Consider the following 19,202-nt stretch of genomic DNA (forward strand, 5'->3'; position numbering starts at 1 on the left):
TTATTTGCCAAAAGAACCAGAACAGACTTATACTGAGACTGTAAGAGCTTCCCTGCAGAGAGGCAATCATTATAGACCTGCACCAGATCCGGAGCTAGTAAGTCCCTGAACTCTCTATAAAATCCGCTGGTCAGGCCGTCCAGCCCCGGGCTCTTGTTGGCCTTTAAGGAGTCAATGCTCTTCTTCACCTCCTCCTCAGTTATGGGAGTGGCCATACTAGCTGCCTGCGCTGGGTCTAACATTGGTAGGGACACCCCCTTCAGATAGGCATTAATGTCCTCCTTATTGATATGAGACCCTTTATAAAGATCTCTATAATAATCACCAATGATCTTGTGGACTTTCTCGAGCTGTGACGGCTCCACCCCATTCTCATCCAACAAGCGTGATTAGCTTCTTACTGACCCTGTTTTTACAGGCAATAAAGGGATCTGGGATATGAATGCCCCAATTATCAAACTGTCCCTCTGCCTTGAGAGACTTGAGGCGATCGTACTGCAGCTCCCTCATTCGCTGCTTTATATGGCTGACGCTCTGTCCATCCACCTCCTCACCATCATTCATCCTGCTATATAGCCTGCTCAGTTACAGTCTCAGGGCAGAATATCTCATATACTCTATATCAGGGCCGGACTGGGACTAAAATTCAGCCCTGGCATTTGAAGTCACACAGGCCCACTTGTCGCATGGTGACTGTATAATATCTTTGTACACTTGTAGGCTACAAGAAGTGAGGGGAGTGTAACACGCCTATATAACATATAATTACAGCTGTATCCAGCATTACAGCTCAGTCCCCATAGAATGTAATAAGCACAGCCCCCATAGACTATAATACAGCAGAGCCCCCATAGAATGTAATACAGCACAGCCCCCATAGAATGTTATACAGCACAGCCCCCATAGAATGTAATACAGCACAGCCCCCATAGAATGTAATACAGCACAGCCCCCATAGAATGTAATGCAGCCAGCCCCATAGAATGTAATACAGAACAGCCCCATAGAATTTAATGCAGCACAGTCCCCATAGAATTTAATGCAGCACAGCCCCCATAGAATGTAATGCAGCCAGCCCCATAGAATGTAATGCAGCACAGCCCCCATAGAATGTAATGCAGCACAGCCCCATAGAATTAAATGCAGCACAGCCCCATAGAATGTAATACAGAACAGCCCCATAGAATATAATGCAGCACAGCCCCATAGAATATAATGCAGCACAGCCCCATACAATATAATGCAGCACAGCCACCATACAATGTAATGCAGCCAGCCCCATAGAATATAATGCAGCACAGGCCCATAGAATGGAATGCAGCCAGCCCCATAGAATATAATGCAGCACAGGCCCATGGAATGGAATGCAGCCAGCCCCCATAGAATGTAATGCAGGCAGACACCATACAATATAATGCAGCACAGCCCCCATAGAATGTAATGCAGGCAGGCAGCCCCCATAGAATGTAATGCAGGCAGGCAGCCCCCATAGAATGTAATGCAGGCAGGCAGCCCCCCATAGAATGTAATGCAGGCAGGCAGCCCCCATAGAATGTAATGCAGGCAGGCAGCCCCCATAGAATGTAATGCAGGCAGGCAGCCCCCATAGAATGTAATGCAGGCAGGCAGCCCCCATAGAATGTAATGCAGGCAGGCAGCCCCCATAGAAAGTAATGCAGGCAGGCAGCCCCCATAGAATGCAATGCAGGCAGGCAGCCCCCCATAGAATGCAATGCAGGCAGGCAGCCCCCATAGAAAGTAATGCAGGCAGGCAGCCCCCATAGAATGTAATGCAGGCAGGCAGCCCCCATAGAAAGTAATGCAGGCAGGCAGCCCCCATAGAAAGTAATGCAGGCAGGCAGCCCCCATAGAAAGTAATGCAGGCAGGCAGCCCCCCATAGAATGCAATGCAGGCAGGCAGCCCCCATAGAAAGTAATGCAGGCAGGCAGCCCCCATAGAAAGTAATGCAGGCAGGCAGCCCCCATAGAAAGTAATGCAGGCAGGCAGCCCCCATAGAAAGTAATGCAGGCAGCCCCCCCCCCCATAGCTCCACAATCCAGTCATCACTCATTGATAAAAAAAAAAACAAACACTCTACTCACCTCTCTCCTCGTGTCCCGCGCTGCTCCTGGCTCCGGCCTCAGCAGTCGCAGTCTGCCCGCCCGGTCACACAGCAGGTGCGCGATGATATGACGTCATCGCGCACCCGCAGTGTCAGCGGCAGGCAGAGCGGGGAATGATGGGAGAGGAAGCGTCAGCAGACGCTCTCTCCTCCATCATTGCTTTCAACTGTACCGGCGTCTATGACGCCGGTATAGTTGAATGCGGGGCCGGGAGTGTGCCGCGACAGCGTGGGGAGTGTGCCGACAGCGGCACACTCGAGCGGCCCACTACTGCCATCGGCCCTTCTGGCATTTGCCAGAACTGCCCTATGGCCAGTCCGGCCCTGCTCTATATTACTATGTTTCCTGGCTGCTCGTATAATAAACTGCTTAATATCACTTTTCATGGTCTCCCACCACTCGGCTATGTCATCACACATACATTGGGTGGTCCTACGATCATTATAGAAGGTGGTGAAGGCCTCTCTGAACCCTGGATCTTGGATCCCAGAGCTATTCACCTTCCAGTACCCCTTTCCACAGACCATAGCTTGGGCCAGATCAAGCGTCACACTCACCATACACTGGTCAGAGAACTCCAGAGGGCTGATCCTGTACTGAGAACATCTCGCCTCCCTCTTTATATACACCCGGTCTATTCTGCTGGCATTACCCCCCTTATGATATGTGTATGTCTTCCTGGTATAATAGGAACCATAAGGGTCTACTAAATGGGCCTGCTGGATTAGATTATTAAGAAACGTCTCATCATATCGCAGTTTCTTGTGACTGCTGGATCTGTCCACATTACAAGATACATTATTAAAATCCCCACACAATATAAACACTTTAGAGGTAAAGCAATATGGCTTCATGTGATCAAAACAATTCCCTCCGCTCTTTCCTAGTCTGCGGAGCATAAATGTTTATTGCTCTATAATACATAGAATCCAATGTAAAGTCCAGCAACAGACAGCGGCCCGGACAAATCTCCAGGACTCTGTCCACCTGGACATCCATGGTATTAAAGAGGATCCCCACACCGTCATTTCTCTCTAGCCCGAAGGACCAGAATGACGGACCCAGTCTCCAGTCTCTCTTGGCTGCATACACCTGGGCATTGCACTTCAGATACGTCTCCTGCAAGAAGAAGACGTCTGATCTCTCATCAGACAAACGCTGGTAAATCGCCTGCCGCCAGCTACCAGTCCTCACACTGTTCACATTAATGGAGCTTATTCTCAGCCGCATCCTGATTACTTAGACTTTCTGGTCTTCTTCCTCCTTCCACTGCTGTCACCTGCAGTGCCCCATCTCTTTGTGGACACGGGAGGATCAGGATCCATCTCATCAGAGGCATTTTCTATGATGTATGAAGAACTTTGCTTCATTTGTGCCTCTTCTTCTTTGTCTTCTTCTCCCAGTACATTGTAACGTCCAGGACTTATCGCCAACAATGGAGGCTCAGACGTTTTCTGGACTGTTGTGAATTTTCGGGAAGAATCCACAAAGGCACTTTTCCTTTTTATAGTCACAAAACCTTCCTCATCCACACTGGACACTGCGGACAGTTTATCTGCTTCTACAGATGTGCTGGGCTGAAGCTTGGACAGTTTGGCAACAGATTTCCTGGACGCCTTAAGTCTCTCTTTAGTAACTGGCATTTTATGCCTTCCTTTAGTGGCTGACCAGTGCTTAGATCTTACTTTAATGGCTGATGGTGGTTTAGCCCTGGCTGGTGGTACTTTAGGTATTTCTTCAGTGGCTGGTGGTCCTAGTAGTGCAGCATTCGTTAGTAATATCTCAGTCTTTGGAGCATGTTGACTGCTACTATGACTTATCACATCATCAGTGCCAACATCTGCACCTCTGGTGACATCTTTTTCTGTCATTTCCAAGGAGGTCTGGCCATAATATTTGTTATGTTCTGCATATGGGCAATCACGGAACGTATGTCCAGGTCCTGAGCACAAGTTACAGATAACGGGTCCTGTGCATGTGTCCCTTGTATGCCCGGACTGTCCACATAATGAGCACGTGATCCGAGAGCAGTTCATGGCGAGGTGCCTGCCCCCACATCTATGGCACAGATGTGGCTGCCGGGGTAGTAGCATATCCCCCGCTCTGAGCCCAGGTAGAAGGAGTGGGGCAGATGTCTAGTTACACCATTCTCTTGTAAAAGCTGGATTTTCACAGAATATCCTCCATTCCATATTTGCTCCTCATCATAGATCTTCTCGGGATGACTTCTCACCATGCACTGCCGGCTCAGCCAGTGCTGCAGATCTGCCAGCGCCACCACCTGAGACTGGAACAGAACAGTGGTCGTAATTTCCTGCGGCTTAGACAGCTGGATACACTGGAGATTATCCCAGATCTCATCTCCTCTGGTGTCATTATAGATGTTCCAGAACATATCTAGATCACACTGGAGCTTAAAGCTGATGTCATAGATCCTGCTGGATGGGACATGGATCAGAGCGTAGACCTCAGACGCCTTAAACTTCATAAACTCTTTCAGGAGAACTTTTCCAATATAGATTCTGGATGGGATCTTCTCCTCTGGTCCTGTGTACTTTATCCTGACTGCGTTCCTCCTCTGAGGTGGGGGGTTCACATTGACAACAGAGAACAGTCTCCTGAACTGATGTTGGTCAGCAGAAGGGTCAGTGCCGGAGCTTTCCCCAGCCACAGGTGGATCAGTGTCGGAGCTTTCCCCAGGTACAGGTGGATCAGTGCTGGAGCTTTCCCCAGCCACAGGTGGATCAGTGCTGGAGCTCTCCCCAGTTACAGTTGGATCAGTGCTGGAGCCTTCCCCAGCCACAGGTGGGTTAGTGCTGGAGCTTTCCCCGGCCCCATGATTACTGACACCTGTTTGTGCTGCAAAACCATCCAGATCCACTACTGATTGTTGTACAATGCAGTCTCCATTCACTGACATGGAGGGTTCAGAGTCCATTACTACTGACGGCTCACAATCCATTATTAGTGCATTCACTAACATGCATGACATAGACTCCATTACCGCTGACTGATATACAATATTGTCTCCATTCACTGACATGGAGGGTTCAGACTCCATTATAATGTTTGTATCTGTTGCAGGCAGGCAAGCACCAGTGAGCGGGGTCTCACACACAGCACTGAGCGGGGTCTCACACACAGCCAGGGCCGCCATCAGGGCATGACAGCCATGACTGGCGTATGGGGCCCGGTGAGCAGAGGGGGCTCGAATCGGGCCCCGTCTAATCTGCTCACCGGGCCCCCCCCTGCCGGCGCTGCGGGGCCCCCCCTGCCGGCACTGCGGGCCCCCCCTGCCGGCGCTGTGGGCCTGCGGGCCACTATTGACGTGCGGGCCCGTGCCCGCACGTCAATAGTTAACAGCCGCCGCCAGCCAGTCGGAGGCTGGCAGCTGACTTGAGCGGCCGCAGTGCGCAGTCGCACTTCGCCAGCGTCTGACGTCATTGTCAGCCGCCGGCGAGTGCGTCCTTCACCTGCGTGGAGGAAGTGAGGTTCCCCGCCGCAGGAGCGCATGGCAAGGTAAGAACTCGTTTTGGTTTTTTTTGAGAGCGGCGATCCCAGGGGGGTGGGGCCCGGGGCAGAACGCTGGACACGCTGGGGCCCGGGGCAGAACGCTGGACACGCTGGGGCAGAAAGCTGGACACGGGCAGTATGCTGGACACAGGGTCAGAGATGCTGGACACAGGGGGCAGAGATGCTGGACACAGGGGGCAGAGATGCTGGACACAGGGGGCAGAGATGCTGGACACAGGGGGCAGAGATGCTGGACACAGGGGGCAGAGATGCTGGACACAGGGGGCAGAGATGCTGGACACAGGGGGCAGAGATGCTGGACACAGGGGGCAGAGATGCTGAACACAGGGGCAGAGATGCTGGACACGGGGCAGAGATGCTGGACACAGGGGGCAGAGATGCTGGACACAGGGGCAGAGATGCTGGACATGGGGCAGTATGCTGGACACGGGCAGTATGCTGGACAAAGGGGCAGTATGCTGGACGAAGGGGCAGAGATGCTGGACACAGGGGGCAGAATGCTGGACAAAGGGGCAGAGATGCTGGACACAGGGGGCAGGATGCTGGACACAGGGGGCAAGATGCTGGACACGGGCAGTATGCTGGACAAAGGGGCAGTATGCTGGACAAAGGGGCAGAGATGCTGGACACGGGGCAGAATGCTGGACAAAGGGGCAGTATGCTGGACAAAGGGGCAGAGATGCTGGTCACGGGGCAGAATGCTGGACAAAGGGGCAGTATGCTGGACAAAGGGGCAGTATGCTGGACACAGGGGGCAGAATGCTGGACACAGGGGGCAGAATGCTGGACACAGGGGGCAGAATGCTGGACAAAGGGGCAGGATGCTGGACAAAGGGGCAGGATGCTGGACAAAGGGGCAGGATGCTGGACACAGGGGGCAGAATGCTGGACACAGGGGGCAGAATGCTGGACACAGGGGCAGTATGCTGGACACGGGCAGTATGCTGGACAAAGGGGCAGAGATGCTGGACACAGGGGCAGAGATGCTGGACACGGGCAGTATGCTGGACAAAGGGGCAGAGATGCTGGACACGGGGCAGAATGCTGGACAAAGGGGCAGAGATGCTGGACAAAGGGGCAGAGATGCTGGACACGGGGCAGAATGCTGGACAAAGGGGCAGTATGCTGGACAAAGGGGCAGAGATGCTGGACACAGGGGGCAGTATGCTGGACACGGGGCAGAATGCTGGACACAGGGGGCAGAATGCTGGACAAAGGGGCAGGATGCTGGACAAAGGGGCAGGATGCTGGACACGGGGCAGAATGCTGGACACGGGGCAGAATGCTGGACACAGGGGGCAGAATGCTGGACACAGGGGGCAGAATGCTGGACACAGGGGGCAGAATGCTGGACACAGGGGGCAGAATGCTGGACACAGGGGCAGTATGCTGGACACAGGGGCAGTATGCTGGACACAGGGGCAGAGATGCTGGACTCAGGGGCAGAGATGCTGGACTCAGGGGCAGAGATGCTGGACACAGGGGCAGAGATGCTGGACACAGGGGCAGAGATGCTGGACACAGGGGCAGAGATGCTGGACACAGGGGCAGAATGGAGATATGGGGTATGATGAAAGACATGGGGGCATGACTGGAGACAGATGGGGAAGGATTGGAGACACAGGAGGCATGATTGGAGACACTGGGGGCAGAATTGGAGACAGATTGTGCAGGATCATGGGGCAGGATGGATACGATGGAGACAGATGGGGCAGGATGGGGAGATCATATGGGGCAGGATGGATACTCATGAGGGCAGGATGGGAGAACATATGGCTGACGCCAGGAATGAGACACACGGGGGCCAGGATGGGGAATATTATTACCATAGGGACTAATTAAGGGATATTATTACTGCAGTGATGTATTTATTTTTTGAGGACACTGTTTTAAATGAGGGGGTGGTCCTGTTACTGTGTAGAGTGACACTATGTCGCCTCTTTTTCTTTATGCGGTGTAATGTAGAAGTTGGGAAAAATTAAGTAATGTGTTCTACAAGCGGAGCTCAAGATAACTGTGTTATTTCCTGCAGAAACAAGTCCTGGCTGGAAGACACGATGGCGGTCTGTGCTGGATGAAAGACGAAGGACTTCACCTAGAGACGTCACTGGTAAGTCAGTGTTACCTATACACTGACACTATACACTGTATACTATATACAGAGCTCCTGTGTATAATTTCACTAGTGATCACTGTATTATCTGTACACAGACACTGCATACTAAGTACAGATCTCCTGTGTATAATGGCACTTATGGTGATAGTGTGGTGCTTTTTTTTTATTACTGATCAGAATTGTAGTCAGTAACTATGTGGTGGTAATATGTGGTCTGGACATGGTGTTGCGGTATTTGTCCCTTGTATGTGATATTATTCGATTACTGTGGTGGTAATATGTCATCTGGTCATGGTGTAGCGGTATTTGTTCTTTTTATGTGATATTATTGGTCATTTTAAACATTGAAAAATAAATAAAAATATACCTAAATTGTATTGCATATTTTAACAAATATTTAATAGGTTACAGCAGAGTAGGGCCTCACCAAAAGAGTCTACCGTGTTATGGTGGCGGCTTACAAAATCTTTTGGCCAAAACAAAAGCTGCCGGCTATATGTGTGATCTGGTGATGGGAACTGTTAGGGTATGTGTCCACGTTAAGTAAACGCTGCGTGTTTGACGCTGCGTGGGGCCTCAGCGTCAAACAGGCAGCGTCCAGATGTTCCAGCATAGTGAAGGGGATTTTATGAAATCCCGTCTCCACTATGCGTGGTAACACGCACCCGGCGGCCCTGCGACTCCGGACATGCGGCGCTTCTTTTAAGATCGCAGCATGTCCGTGTTCCTTGCGGCAGCTGCGCCGCCGCAAGCTATAACACAGGGCCCTATGTGTGGGGTGCGATGATCCCGGATGTGTGCAATGAACACATCCGGCATCATCGCGTCACAGTAGGGGGCGGAACTTAGCGCCGAGCGGGTTTGCCGCTCCGACGCAACCGCCGGCCATCCTGAAGGTGGACACGTACCCTCAATGTGTGATTGGTGAGAAGTGGAGTTTTTCCAAGAGAGAGCGGTGGGACTGTGGACTGTGCTCACTTCATTGCTGCATATAGAGGGCACTGCAGTTAACCCCTCGTTTGCTGACACACTTTCCTCCGCAGTGATCCCTGCATTATCTGCTGCCTCAGACCTCTCACATTTCCACAAAAATTTAAAATAACCAATGAATTTCGTTCAACTTCACAATTGTGTTCCACTTGTTGTTGATTCTTCATCAATAATTTACATTTGGTATCTTTATGTTTGAAGCATGATATGTGGGAAAAGGTTGAAAAGTTCCAGGGAGCCGAATACTTTCGCAAGGCAATGTAACTTCAATAATATAGGTATCCAACAATAGAAATCCATTAAAATAATGTAATTCTTTATTTCATGCAACTGTAACACATTCCGTGGTTTGGTTTAGTCCTTCACCATGATATTCGTGAACCAATTTCTGTCCAATTGCATCACCTGATGCTCAGAATTGAATGACCGCCAGCCGGTAACATGTGTGCTGGTCGGCGGATGTTTACACATGCTGGCACTGCTGCAGATGCACATAGAACTATGAGTAATAGATCGTTCTTTGCACACAGTCTGTGATTGGTCGCTGCAGCGCTGATCCTGTCTAAACAGAACAATTTGCTGTTGAGAATGGTGATCATTTCTGCAAATGAAAAGATCATTTTAGCCAGCGAACAAGCATTTTGCTCATTCTTCAGGTGATCGGCAGGACGATTATTGAAAAATGAACGTGCATACTGACAAATCGTGCAGTATAAATGGACCTTCACTCTCTACTATAAGCACCAAAATAAAACTCTAAATGGTGAGTTATCCAACAGGGTAGTTTTAAAGGAGTTGTCTGGGACTTTAACGTTGATGGCCTGTCCTTAGGATAGGTCATCAATGTCTGATTGGTGGGCATGCGACACCAAGCACTAGTGATGAGCAAGCATACTCGTTACTCGAGATTTGCCGAGCACGCTCGTGTGTCCTCAGAGTATTTTTTAGTGCTCAGAGATTTAGTTTTCTTAGCCGCAGCTGAATGATTTACATCTGTTAGCCAGCATAAGTAAATGTGGGGGTTGCCTGGTTGCTAGGGAATCCCCACATGTAATCAAGCTGGCTAGTAGCTGTAAATCATTCAAGTGCGGGGATGAAAACTTAATCTCCAAGCAGTCATAAATACTCGGAGGTCACCCAAGCATGTTCGGGAAATCTCGAGCAACGAGTACACTCGCTCATCACTACCCAGCACCCCCCCGCCGATCAGCTGTTCCTAGCGTTGGCTGGAACTGCTCAGGTATGGAGCTGCAGATCACAGCTCTCTCAATAGAATAGTGTCTGCGACTGGGTACTGAACATCCACCCCCTATTCATTTAAATATATGGAGGATGTGCAGTACCGGCCACAACCACTATACCATCAATGGCGCTGTGCTCTGGTGATTTCAGCCGACAGTGGCAGGGGATCTGATCGGCAGGGGATGCTGGGTGTCGCATGCCCACCAGTCAGACATTGACAACCTATCCTAAGGATAAGCTACGAATGTTAAAGTCCCAGACAAGCCCTTTAAAAGACTTGTCTCATCAATGGTAATTTTAAACAATAAAGGAAATGAGATACTTTGGTGTTGAAGGTCCTTGAACAAGTCTCCTTTTAGCCATGAGTGTATATTACATTTACGTTTTTAGTGGGAATTCGCATTTAACATGCGGTATATAAACATCTACATACGACATTATCTATATATCATCAGATAATAGAAGGAACAGTCCAGGCTGGTTCCTATTACAGCTCAGTCACTCCAATATACAGTGCTACCTTATGACTGTATTGATAAATTCACTTTGCTTCAAGGCAGAAACACAATGTAGCAATCTATTCTTAGAAAATAAAATCTGACTAAAATAAGCAATATAGATTAAAAAGGAAGTCTATTAATGGAAACCAAAGCTTGAATTCCCTTGGTTTAACAGAGCAATTTGCTACCGGTTTTTCACCAAGTGTTCATCAATTCTAATCAATTTTACTCCAAAGGAATTGAAACTAGAGAAACCACTGCTGCAACCACAAAATGTTAATCAGTCTCCGGAATCTAAATCAGCCCCTAACACATGCTGCAGGGCTGCAACGCAAACTCGCCATTGTTTTTCCAGGGAGAGCTAATAGGAAATAATTACTTTGCAGGATGCTCCATCGTCCCTGCCTGAGTGTGGCTCCTTAATTCCTCAGAGATTGGCTTTGGAGTGCATTATTTATATAGGCGCCATAGAGGATAGCGCAGACCTGTCAGAATTCACACTTTGAGCATGAAACAAAGAGCTGGACCCACTTCACAGGATGAAACGCCAACCTGCGGTCCCTATGAGGGAAGAGATGTCAAGTGTCCATTACCCTTCACTGTCACTCATTACAGATCTAACTCGCACCTTATTACTATTTCCCAGAATGCCCTCTGCTTCATTCTGCAATAATGGCCGTGTACGAACAGATTTATTCATCAAAAGGAAAGTCCATCCAAAAATGAGGAATTCCACTAGTTCCATTTATGTAAAGATCTATCTATCTATCTATCTATCTATCTATCTATCTATCTATCTATCTATCTATCTATCTATCTATCTATCTGTCTATCTATCTATTATCTTTATCTATCTATCTATCATCTATCTATCTATCATCTATTATCTATCTATTTATCTATCTATCGTCTATTATCTATCTATCTCTTATCTATCTATTATCTATCTATCTATCTATCTATCATCTTTCTATCTCGTATCTATCTGTCTATCTATCATCTATTATCTATCTATCTATCTATCTATCTATCTATCTGTCTATCTATTATCTATCTATCTATCTATCTATCTATCTATCTATCTATCTATCGTCTATCTATCATCTATCTATCTATCAATCTATCTGTTATCTATCTATTATCTATCTGTTATCTATCTATTATCTATCTATCTATCTATCTATCTATCTATCTATCTATCTATCTATCTAAGGAGAGATCTGTCAATTATAGGGAGCAGGGAGAGGAGGTGCCATCAGGGACCTGCCTATGACTACTTCTGAAATGCATGGTCCTCAAAAGCCTTTTCAAAGTGTTTTCTCATAAATGCTACAGAATTTTGCAGTAAAACATACATTGAGTTGCATAACACAGCCAGCATCTGATTCGTGCTGTTCGTGGTTTGGGCAGCATGAATCAGCTGTCTGGGTCCCTTTAACTGCTATAAAATAAGGCGCATGTCTGAACTGATCACACAGCTAATAAGCAACAGCTTTATCTTGGGTTGTTGATGTGTCAGTCACTTTCCCTGTATTCTCGTTCTGCCTGTAATGCAGTGACACCAGTTGTAGACATCAGCACACTGCTCCTTCTACATATGCGGATGTTTCCGCATGTGCTGTATAACTGCTACTCCTGCTGTCCTCACCCAGGACTGTGTGGTGCTAATCTCATTGTCCTACACTCTTCTGGCAGAATACTGAGCACAGCCCATATACTGATTACCTACTAGTGCCCTGCTGCTCTGCACTACAACAAAGAGACCTGTAAGCACACTACCTGCAGAATCAGTGTGCAGGGCCCAACCTACCTTCACTTCCTTGTCATTCTACTGGTGAGAAGGTTAGACAGGCAGAAACTGCTACTATTGCAAAGGTCCATGCTACAGTAAAAAGGTACAAATTGTGTCACTGAGCTACCACTGTGCTTCACTGTAGGCAGTGTGCTCTTTTCAGCTTATGCCTCATTCTTTCTCCTCTGGACATGCTGCTGATCCAAGAACTGAAAGCTTCTAATTTTGTTTAATATCTCCACCGAATCCTCAAACTTTGGTGGCTTATTTATATGGTTTTGATCATATTAAAGTTGACTTTCTTGAGCTATTAGATCAGTAGAGGTTATGTCTTGGTTTACGGACATGGAGACCTTCAGCATTTAGTATGCGTCTTGCTGTGAAAACTGTAATATTTTGTTGCAGGTCTTTTGTAGTTACTCAAATGTTTTAGCCCACCTGCCTTCTCAGTAGTCTTGTGGCAGCCGTTGACAACGTCTTCTTTCTGTAATGTCCAGTTTTCCTTATATTTTGAACTTGCGAACCATGTTTCCATCAGTATCTCTAGGAACATTCAATGCATTTGTATCTTTTTGGATCATTTTCCTTGTTTATACAAGACAATTATCTCTTCTCTTAACTTTTTGAACCACTCTATTAACAACCCAAGAATATTAGCGACTTGGAGACAATTGAGCAAGAAGAATGGGCTAAAATCCCTCAGGAACGCTGCTAGAAGCTGGTGTCTGGCTATGAACCATGTCTCCAGCAGGTCATAAAAAGGATAGGGGTCTACTAAGTGATAAAGATGCTTGTCATGAAGAGGGTGAATAATTCTGATAAATAGGAGGTAGATCTGCAGTACACGACCATTGTCACTATTGTTTTGCGGTAGCTACTGTGTTCCAACAGAATCCGAGAATTTAGGGCCAGCACCAGCAACAGTAGATTGGTGTTGTATCCCCACTGATCAGATACTGACGACCGAACTATACCTATTATGATTATGATACAAAAACAGAAGTGTGGGTTCTTTTGCTGCCTTATTACTTCCATACAGATCAATTTGGATCGTTGGCCCAATTTCCTCTTTCTCTTTAACTAAACGCCCATTTTTTGTTTTTCGGTAGATGGAGGTCAAAGATTGCACTCCGTACATTTACTGTATGAACTCTGCTGTTACAGAAGGTAAAAGCAGCAGTCGGAGAAGGAGCCATGATCCTACCACCACAGAACATACTGGCTCTCCTGCTCGGTACAACCTTCATCTGCAGCCGGGCAGACAACACCTGTCCAGGTAGGTAACATGTATTTTTATGGATTCCATATGAGGCGCTGCCAGCAATTTTGTAGGGGAAAAACTGTCATTAGACTCCCTTTAATGACAAAATTGGGTTCTTATTGGTTTAAATGAGTATTTAAGAATAGGTTTTATAAACTAGACATCCTCTCAAGGTAACAGAACATGTGACAAGTTTTTCTTATTTCCCAACAGAGGACCCCTGGACATCCGGGACTTCAGGGACCCCCAGGACTGCCGGGGCATAAAGGTAAATCTAGTAAATGAACAGCCTAGTCTCAATTTAATTTATTTTAGTTATTCAATACAGAAAGTGAAACTCATATTATTTAGGGTCATGGATTTGTGATGAATTGGATGGTGGGGAGGATGATAAGTCCCCAAGAGTCCCCCCACCCCACAATTTGTTATAAGGCCCTGATAGCATCCTCTCCCACCCCACATGTCATTATAGAGCTCTGATAATACCATCCCCCACCCACCCCAATTCATTATGACGCTATTTGGGACTTAAAATTTATTGGGGAGTGGGAGAGGAGGCGGTAAGGTGCATAGGACACTTTGTAATGAATTGGAAGGTGAGAAAAGATGCTATCAGAAACTTGTAATGAATTGGGAGGTGGCGGCTCATGCATTTTCCCCCACCCCCAATTCATTATAAGACCTTGATAATGTCTTCTCCCACCCGCGAATTCACTATGACACGTTCAGGTGCTTATAATAAATTGTGGGGGGAGCACACAGGAAATGGACTCAGGGTATCACCAACTTGTATTCTTCCCCTATTAGTTAGATGGGGAAGGTGTCACATCTCTATACAGACATTTATGCATTACATTATCTATTTTATTGTTATTAGGTGACCAGGGAGCTTTAGGGAAACCAGGAGACAGAGGACTAACAGGACAAAAAGGTTAAGACCAGGTCATGTAGACATCTAATACAGGAATGTATGAAGGCACACATGCCTAGTGCCTACTTCTAGAAATAGTGTCACTTTTATCTAAATGCCATGCCTGGTATTCTTATGTTTGGGATCAGCCAAAATTCTAATGGCCATTGATGACCTGACTTTCATCCGAGAACTCAAGCAGACTATTCCATGCTACTCACGATGAAGCCTGCTGAAAACGAATGTGAAATTACCGATGTAGAGTCAAGAATGGAGTTTCCAAGCGTCACACTCCCTGCTTCTTGAGAATGGCCAACCTTAATTGGTCCCACTTCCTGACCAATGATTATGACATTTGGTGCTTTTCATGGTGCTGTGACTATTCTGAGATGATAAAATACCACTTATTTGTGATTGTGAAGTTCTTAGTCCAGAAATACGAGATGCAGAAAATAGAAAAACTTTTCTTGCGGTAATTTAGCAACTCCAGACCTTTTCCCCATCATCCATAAGGGTGATCCCCAATTCACATCCATGTATAGTTTGGAATTGAATTAGTCTTCAATATCTATGGGGCCTGTTTGCATCCATTATGTAAAAAGTCCATATTCCACTACAAAAACACAGGTGTGAACAGAGCCTTAGGCCTTGTAGGTCATCTATTAACTACTTGTATGTTGCTCCTATAAAATGGATGCGGAAAGGATCATAAATCTTCAGACATTTATGTATTATATTTTGTATTTTTCATTATTCAGGTGACAAAGGGTCTCAAGGAATTACAGGAGACACGGCATTAACAGGACAAAATGGTAATAGCACATCATGTAAACTTCTACAACAGGGGTGTATTAGGATAGAAAACGTGGCCTCTCTCCTAGACACGAGATCATTATTGTCCGTGGTCTGTTTCTGGTATCCATATGACTGAACTGTAGCACCTGGCAGTGGCCACTACACATTGAATGGAGCTCTGCGTAAAGTGTGTATGCGGCGCCCCCGCACCGCCGCAGGGCCGAGGGGTACCCGGAGCCGGGCCTCTAGTTCTCAGTCTCGGGGTTGTCACGGTGGCTAGACCCGGTCCGTGGCCCTGTCCGTCAGTGGGGGACGTCCGGTGTAATAGGTGGTAGTAATGGTAGCGATGGAGCGGTGCAGTTGTGGGGTGTAAGTCGCGGTAAATAACGAGGACACCAGGTTGCAGTCTCTTTACCTCTTTACTGGAGATCTCTGAGTCCTCAGTCCGGAACACGGTTCACCAGGCTACGCAAGTCCGGCCGGTCCAATGGCACCTCCAGAGTTCTCCTCTCAGGTGGAAATCTGTGCCTTCCTTCTAGCGCTATGTGTTGTAGTCCTTCCCTGCTGTGCTCACGGAAAGTAACCCCACAACGGTTGTGTCTGTTTCTTAAGTTCCCTCACAACTCGATTTGATGTTCCTCTGTAATCCACCCCTTCCCTGTATTCAGGTTGGAATGGCACCCGTTTGTCAGGTAGGCCTGGAGTTCTTCCGGGACCCTAGAGTCGCCCCTCTCCCGCAATTGCCCCCCAAGACTTCATAGGTGATATGTGGTAGACAGCCCGCCTGAGACCGACTGTCCTGCCGCTGTTTGGAGTATGGCTTGAAGCTGTATTCTAATCCACTCCCTCGGCGTTCCGGCCACCGGTATTGCGCCTCAGCAGGGTGCTGCCTCTTTCAACAAAACCCCTGCTGGTATTCTCCTTCTGCTTGATCTCGTTTCTCACTCAGCACAATCTATCTCGCTTCTAGTCCTTTCTTGAGTCCCGCCGCTTCCAGGAGCCTGCGCGGACCCGTTACTTTCTTTCAATGCCAAGCCTCTGCCAGGATCCCACCCCTGGCAGAGACCCTACAGTCTCTCCCTTCACAACACCCCCTGCCACAGGGTGTTGCTCCGTTCAATCCCGTCAGCGTTCTCTCTAACTTCCTGCCTGACCCCCAGTTTACCCACTATGGTGGGGAGTGGCCTAATGAATAGCACCCTTAGCTCCCCCCGGAGGCCCAGCTGTGAAACATATTGGTGTCTGTGATACCTGATTGGAGGAACTCCTTCGGTGCCATCGAACGTACCATGGCTCCCCTTAGCGGCGAAGCCACAGCACTGCAACGACCAGGACTCTGGGGCGCTGCACTCCCCCCTGGTTAAACACAGTACTCCGGGACTGGGAAGAAAAACAACAATACAGATTAGCAAAAAGACATACAATTTTGTTGAGTGCAAAACGATAAGTATACTTGAACAGGCTTCCCTTTATGGGAGGTGAGGACACTTTTAACGTTACAAACATGGTCAACATTATAAATTACAGGCTATGCATAACTCCTGTTACCCAACCGGGTATTCTACTTAGTGCAAATTCTGGAACAATAAATTAACATTGCCTTTAAGAAACATACACTCTTAGTTTACCAAAGGCCTTCCTATAATCACATTACAGGGTAAGGTAACTTCACATTCTCCTACTTTGAACCTGCAGGACCGCCTGTCCCTATGGCACCAGACCTACTGCCTCTCCTTTCTTTTACAGGACCGCCCCGTTCAGCCAGGGCCTACTGCCTTTCGCTACTATACATAGTATAGACATAACATTCCTTTCGTTTAAAGAACTCTGAGCCCGCTCTACTCGGCTCCTTTAAGGACTCACTCTCTAACCCCTACGGGTTCGCCTTCTGTCCTTAGTAACAAAGTAACTTTCTAAGGGGACGCAGGGTTGACCTTCTATCCTCACCTTCATCATTACTTCCTTACTTTCAGCTATGCAGATCTCTATCTCTACCCCTACGGGCTCTCTGCATCTTTTCTTTCTGCAAAACATTATTTAGATTTCACATTTCAACAAATTCAACACATATAACTTAGCATGTAAAACAGTTACATTTCTTTTTCAAGCTTCATCATCACATTACTGTTCTGCAACAGTATCTTTCTCAAGTTCAATTTCACACATCCCCTTTAAGAGGGGACCAAGTCTTTCTGAGGTAGCTCGTCTTCTCAGCCTACCAGCCCACGCAAAGGTTCCGGTATGGTATCTTCGCAAAGTGTCTTTAACTAGAACCGGTAGGAAAGGTATCTTCACAAAGTGTCTTTGGCTCAAACCAATAGGGCAAATATCTTCGCAAAGTGTCTTTGGCTAAAACCAGTAGGGAGCACCTTTAAGAAGGTGCAAACTATTTACAAAAGAAAGTTCGAATCATGCACAGTCCATGATTTCTGCAGTTTGTGTAACTTGGTGCAAAAACTTCAGGAAAAAGAAAAACAAACAAAGGGGATCCCGGGTCAACAAAGGGATCCATTAACCCTGGACAGGTTTAGCAGCAACTCAAAAGAACAAACAGTAACTATTTACATTTTCATGGTATCGAGGTTTATTCTTCTTCTGGTGGCTTGGGTTCTGGGGCCCCGGTCACTGCAGCGCCAGCATCCGCGGTTCGAACATGCAGATGAACCCGACTGGCCAATTCCGGGGCTGCTACTAGGCGTACCGTTGCGATGGTGACAAGTTCGGGTGCCCCCGGGACCAGGTCTGGGGCTGCAGGTGCCGCAGGTCCAGACATACACCGCCGAACATTCCGTGCATACCACCCAAGTGGGTTCAAGTGGCGGCTGTAGGTCACAAGATCCCCCTTCTGTAACGGTTCTCCGCTTCGGCCACAACAGGGAGCCCTCACGTTACAATGCGCAACGAAAACATCAGTATCCAGTCCCGGCTCGTGTATGAGGCCCCACCCCCTTTTTACATGGTAGGCCAACACAGTGCCCCGCCTTACCGCGTCTCTGTCATCCCATGCCGGGGGGGGTTGTTGTACTTTCGATGGGCCCATCGACTCAGCTCCTTTCCGTCCTTTCCACTGCATAATCAAGCACTGTCTATATTGCTCCCATGTAAGCACCGCAAGGGTGGACCCGTTCTCCCGGGATCCATCTGCTCTAAACCAGGGGGTGTCCCACCGAAGAACTACTCCATCTAAGCTCACATCCACGGGCTTCCCCACTCCAGTCGACAGCGGTGGCACCATCCTCCCCAGATCATCGGGGGATAGCACCATTAGCCCTGCCGAGATAAGTCGCTCCCTACTGAGAGGGAGGTGGGTCATAGAAGCGGGCTCGTGAAGGGGAGCAGGGACGTCGGCCATACCTGCGCCTAATGTGGTTCCATCGGTGTCGCTCTGGTCCGTTAACGAGGACGCTGGAGTCGGCTGCAGCCCGGACCGGGGCTCCTCCAATGGGATACTCGGACTCCGCTCCGCTTGCTGTGGTTCCTCCTCCTCTAACTCCGAGGTCGGGATTGGTGGACGTAGCTTCGCTGTCGGATCCGCAGGCTTCCGGTCCATCTCCGGTGAAGAAAGGCAGGCCTGAACCGCTTCTTCCTCGCTCAGGCACTCGCCGTTCATCATCGCCACCTGATAGTCGCTGGCAGTGCATGCACCTAACTCCGCCATTTCTCTGAGGTCGGGCTTCTTCGTCACTAGCCTCTCGCAGTTGCATATCAAGGGGTGTTTCTCTTCTGCTTTGGGGCAGGTCATTCCTCTGCAGCCAGAAGTGCAGGGGGCGGTAGCCATTTCTCGCGCCACACTGGGAGTCTCCGCCCATAACACGCCCTCCTTCCCCTTGGGTGTAGCAATGGCGGCGCCTTTTGGCGGGAACTTTTGGCGGCTAATGGCGCAGCACAGTCTTACAATAAAGTACAGTCCAAGCACAACAAATCACAGTCTCTAGGCA

Source organism: Ranitomeya variabilis, chromosome 4, assembly GCF_051348905.1.
Source record: "Ranitomeya variabilis isolate aRanVar5 chromosome 4, aRanVar5.hap1, whole genome shotgun sequence".
NCBI lineage: Eukaryota > Metazoa > Chordata > Amphibia > Anura > Dendrobatidae > Ranitomeya > Ranitomeya variabilis.